The following is a 6,000-nucleotide window of genomic DNA, read 5'->3' as shown; positions in this document are numbered from 1 at the left end:
CCTGAGCAAATTCTTAGATCTGCTAATGAAAGGTACATATATCTTGCATCTGCTATCTGTGACAAAGTTTACCCCCCGATTTCTTTTACTGTTATTATTATTATTATTATTATTATTATTATTATTATTATTATTATTATTTGTCAGCACTGTTCTATACTATAGCCATGTATTGGCATACTCATTTATATCACCACTGCTAAGACCAGTACCCATCTTACCGTATACTGGAAATGTGATGATGGCTTTTAATATAACTTGAAAGTCCTTAAAACACATAACAGCGTATTGTCGATTTACGCACAGATGAATAAAATAAGTGAAGGCAGAGGAAATATATATTCCAGACGTTATATTTCCACGTGTCATCTTTATCGATAATATCACTCTGTAAATATGACACGCAGGCTTCCTTCACATTATTGCCGACAAAAATGAATGCGGGCTTTATTTAACTGATGGATGTCAGACGTGACTTTACTGTAGATAATATTATATTCAGTTATTTCATTCTTTATAGAATACAAGGGTGCTTAGGATAGAGTGGTAAGATTATTTTGATTAGGAATGAATAGTTGAATATTTGATGCAAATAATTAATCACTTTATATGATAGATTCCAATCAAAACGCTCTGTGACGGGAGATGATGACAACGCAGACGTCATGTACTGGTATCTTATCATTTAACGTCGGATTCAGGTAGAGAGCACGACCGGCAGATACCCCTTTCCCCCCTTCAAAACAGTATAACAATCGAAACAAGAAAAAAAATCAACATCTATCCCATCCCTGTGCCTTACATATAAAAGTACAATTGTCCCAGTTATATATATTTTACATTGTTATTTTTTCATCTGTGTACCCCCCTACCGCAGCAAAATCCTTGATCCACCGGTGATTATTAAAAAAATAAGGGACCGTTCAGGATGAGATATGTCGGCCTAGCTAATGTGCACTAACTCTGCGGGTACTGACTGAATGAAATCAAATTAACAGACCAACGCGTCTCCTTTTGTTTCCAACGGACCCATATAATCACCAGCCTCTCTGCATTCGACTCAACGCCAGGAGGAGGTATGTTAGGCTGATTGCATTCAGCGAGAGTCCCCGTAGAGTTAGTGCACATTAGCTAGATCGTTATGGCTAATTTTGAACCGTCCCTACGACACAAGCGTGTATTTTCACACACACTGTACACCATGAAAATGCCTCCAGCAAAAAACATAAAAAAAACAATTTTATCTCAGGCTTGTAAATGAAATGTCATCTGTTCATTTTTGCGTTGTTTTCCCACGTGGGACTAATATGAAAATCTATCATTACTATTCATCTTTAATTCATCTTTGGTTTGATAACTTTTGATGTGTATGCTGTGTAATGTATATCCCGTATAAACGTACCACTATTTAAATTATAATCATTTATCTCTAATTGATCTCTGGTTTTATAACTTTTGATGTGCATGTTTTGTAATGTAAAACCTGCCTACACCCACCACTGTCATAAATACTGTATATCTTTATTATCGTCCATCTTTGATTGATCTCTGAATATTTTATAGCTTTGATGTATGCTTCCTGTAGGGTAATTCTTTGCTCACTTCCTGGTGTCACTCTGATGGAAATAACCCAGTATGTCAGAGTAGAAAGCGGGTTGGACAAGTTAACTAAGGGATATATATTTATATATAGATATACATGACAGTCGGCAGCTGGAGAATGGGTGGGGCGCATGGGGAATATGGCCATATGGCCCCACATATACAGCTTCCTTTAGAATGTTTCTGTATGCACGCATGACGAACCGAGCCTGGTAGATAGTTTTCAGACACAGAAGTCAGACACTGCCATATGTTACGTCAGTGAGCGCTGGAGCGCCTTTTCTTGCAGATAGACTATGTACCGTGTTATCATTAATAAATAAAATAATTCGGTAGTTCTAATGCGTAACCACGTTTTCCTGTCATAATAATCCGATTTTTATTGACGTGCCTTTAGAATATAATCATCAAATAACAGCGGGTTGTGTAACATCTTCGATTGGCACTCTCTTCTTCCCTCCACTCTCCTTCTCTCCCTCCATCCATCTGTACTTGCACAACATTTACTTACTCTCTCTCTCTCTCTCTCTCTCTCTCTCTCTCTCTCTCTCTCTCACACACACACACACACACACACACACACACACACACACGGCTGGACGATACACTATAACAAGTATAGTAATATAATTGTCCCATTATACCCTTGTAGCACGGGCCATTTCCCCCGGGACTCATCCCTATGACCATTCCTAAAGGCTCGTAACAACCACAATCACCGTGTTGCGTGCCCCTTTTACAATATTATACATTAATAGCCATAAGTCCATAGAAATACTTCTGGGTACATGGACTTATACCTCATCATTATCACTATAATTACCATTTCTCCCAGCAGTCAACCAATTCTGTAAATCTTTCAATATTTTCAATTACCTTAGTTAAAGTTACCAACCATAATACAATTTCAATTTCGATTCTGTTAAAATTTAATTTAAAAAAAGAGCAGAGTTACGAGGAAATATCGCCATTTCAAATATTGATCGTACAACTTGTCAGTAGACGCAGAAGCATGTTGGAAACTTCAGTTTACTTTATATGCATTACGCAAACTACCAGGAACTCTCCCTAATATGTTGGTCTGAAAGTTACATGTAAAAAATAAGCGATTTCGGTCTTGCAGCAATATTGCTTCATCTAGGATCAAACCAATCGTGAAAGATCGTGGTCCACGGAACGCTTTGACTGTCTCACGCGTAGCACAAAGCGGGAACACCTTAGAGTTACCATTTTTGGAAAAAACTGATTTGAAGCACAGAAAAATCTGGTTGGCTTCCTGGCATGATACACATTTTTATGCATTTGTAAGGTTCTGTCTTATGATAAAAGATAAAAATGAATACCACAGCACAATTCAAGTTCAGTTTTGCAACGTGTACAGTTTCGCCGTATGAGGTCATGACAATGTCATTCATATGCCAATGCATTAAAACCATACAATTAGGAAGTAATAATGTGGCGGCCTTTCAAGATCAGACGAAAACGTTCGATTTTCTTCTGCTGCTTGACTCATGACATGTTTAGTAAATGGAGAGCTAATCAATAAAGACGTGTAAGAGACTGGAATAGTAAATGTTGCAAATACCTATACTCGATATGTTTGACTTAGTATCATGCAAATTTTAATCTATTTTTTTTAGTTTCGACCGATTTAGGACCTGTTTGGTGGATCCTAGGGTCATGGGCAAAATTACGACCGAATTCGTTATTATGCCAAGCTTGGATGAAGCTATTTGAAGGCATTTGAAGAGAACCCATTGCAACGATGCCTTGCTAAAAAGACTTCCAGAGTGAAAAATGTATGCTTGATAGCAAAATGTAACGGAAATAATTTTTTTCAAAGAAATCATGATAATTACTGAAACCTGTCTCGCAATCATGAGCGAAGTCTTCATACACACACACACACACATACGTTAACACAGCCTTGCGTACGTACGCACAAGAACAAAAACTATAGATTCCCTATTCATTTCAGTTAATACGAGTCGCCCAATTATTAGGTACTACATTATCAACATAATGGCTTACCACGAATTAAATATCCTTTGTCCATATTGTTGGTCTCCTGAGTTTCTCCTTACAAACACTTTCACGGCTTGTAGTTTTACAAGAACGCTCGTGAGAGGTCGTTGCACTATTTCAAAACCCGACACCTACGCATTAATAATAACTTGATCACGGAAGATAATCCCTCAACCCGACGACGATGAGGACACAATCCTGTTTAATTGATTCTTTCCCCAAAGTGGCCGATCCGTGGTATATTGAGAGCACAGCAGTCTTAGTTTTATGCAATAAGTTATCGGTAAAACAAAAATCATGTAACTGCATTGAATTTTATCAAGTCATGATTATCCAATTCACCAGTTCCACATTGAAAGACTATTTGTCTTCAAATGTTCATTACGTCTGGGCTACGGCGCATGGTTTTTCCAACCAAGGCACTCTGCATTGCATAGATCTAGGACCCATCGTAATAATTAAATGGGTTCTATATGATTCAATTTTGGATCCTAGTCTGTGGGTTTTAGCTTCGACAGGCATAAAAATAGCATTTTCTGCTAAATTGGGGCGATCTATCTCAAATCACAGCCATCTCAGCAATCTCTGCTTGGCGTGTTATAACGTCCGTGGCCCAATATCCGATCCAAATTGATCCTCGTCTGAACATATTTGTCGGTATATGAAGCGTACTTGCACAAACCTGGCAATTATCTCGAAAATACACATGAAAAGACAGAACTAATGGGTTCATCCGCATAGAAATTATCCTCAAAACAAGCCAAAACATCACGAAGAATTCTTGTTAACAGACTGAGAGAATTTTGTGCTGATACGTAAACACGAGAAATGACTTTCACTGCTTTGCACTTTTATTTGACCTAAGGCAAGTTCACATTTCACAAAGAAAATGTACGCTTTCTTAAATAATTATGTAAGAGACACAAACTACAGATACGTAAATTTTTATAGACTTTTTGTTATTTTTTTTTGTAATTGTAATCAGAAATATATTATACAAATGCATACAAACGTAAGAATATAGATCCTTTCCCTACCTTATCTGCCTGACCACCACCAACATGTACATGTATTCCTGTTCGTAGTTGGGTGTCCGGTTTTTTCTGATGATAATGCCCATTAAGCTGTTCCCTCTTTTCAACGTAGCACATCAAATGAGGGAACGACTAATACATATATCTAAATGTTTATAGAGCGGATTATATAATGTATGTTCTGGTGAAATGAATCAATAATTTTGTTCGACGTATTAATGGCCCGAACCTTTTGCCTCTGGACTTAAATGCTCTTGAATTTCATCGGCCATGATGGTCAAATTTCAATTTCGTGGTTTAAGAAAGAAAGTGAGAAGAAATAGTAAGACATTACCAACAGGGTTGCCCAAGAAACCGACAAACCTGTCTTGTTCATTTCCAGGTGGAGAAATATTCACTTAAGTTTTTAATTAAAAAAATTAGCACGATAACGTAGATTATACGGCCCCTGCAATGGTATCGACGTTTGAATAATTCCACAGAACCAAACTGCCTTATTTCTTCATAACAGAAATGATTGATGGGCAAGTCTGTCTGCTGAATGCCAATATGGTGGGAACCGTAGCATCCAATGCGGTAATGCTGAACTCAAAAGACTTCAACTATCTTCCAGGCGCTTTTAATGAAGAATAAAGTGTTTATAATGCATTCATTCACCCTTTTTTATTCATTGGAACCTTTGTAATTATATAAAATTGTGAGTGAGGACAATTTTACTGAGGAAACAGGAGAATTACTGATTTTTGGTGGGTAGAAATGGAAAAGGGTTAAATGCACCCCCAAAGCAGGGGGAGGGGTGCGTGGTCCACTAGGAAACTTAACAAGGTTGATCATCATTGTAAATTAGCTGAAATAAATATCCAGTTTTGGAGATAAATAATGCGGAAAATGCTGGCATGTCAGATATTCTGATTTCTGCCTTGTGGATATAGGCATTGAACCTTCTATTAATATATCTTGCTGTGTTGCTGTAATTATTCCATTCTTCAGAAATAAAATATAATCTAACATTATTTCATTTGGCTGAATGCACATATAAAGTGTAAAGGAAATTCGCTCTTAATTTCAAGACTTATTCATCATAGTTCTATATTTTCCACAGCTGCTACACATGTAATAGAAGCAAACCGGTTAAAATGCTAACAGAACCAGCCATGGGAGGTTTGCTAAATACCGCTGTTTCTAAAAATGCGAACTGATGGGATATAATAAAGTCTCTTGTGTATCCTCTGCTTTCAGGATGTTGCAAAGTGGCTTAGGCCATTAAAAAGATCACGTTAACAACTGCTTCGTAAATTCACTTATCTTAAGAATATATCGGATTTTTTGTTTATCGCTT

Source organism: Lingula anatina, chromosome 3 (genome assembly GCF_051362555.1).
Source record: "Lingula anatina isolate TDL-2025a chromosome 3, LinAna3.0, whole genome shotgun sequence".
In the NCBI taxonomy this organism is placed as follows: domain Eukaryota; kingdom Metazoa; phylum Brachiopoda; class Lingulata; order Lingulida; family Lingulidae; genus Lingula; species Lingula anatina.
Note: the sequence above shows the minus strand (reverse complement) of the source record.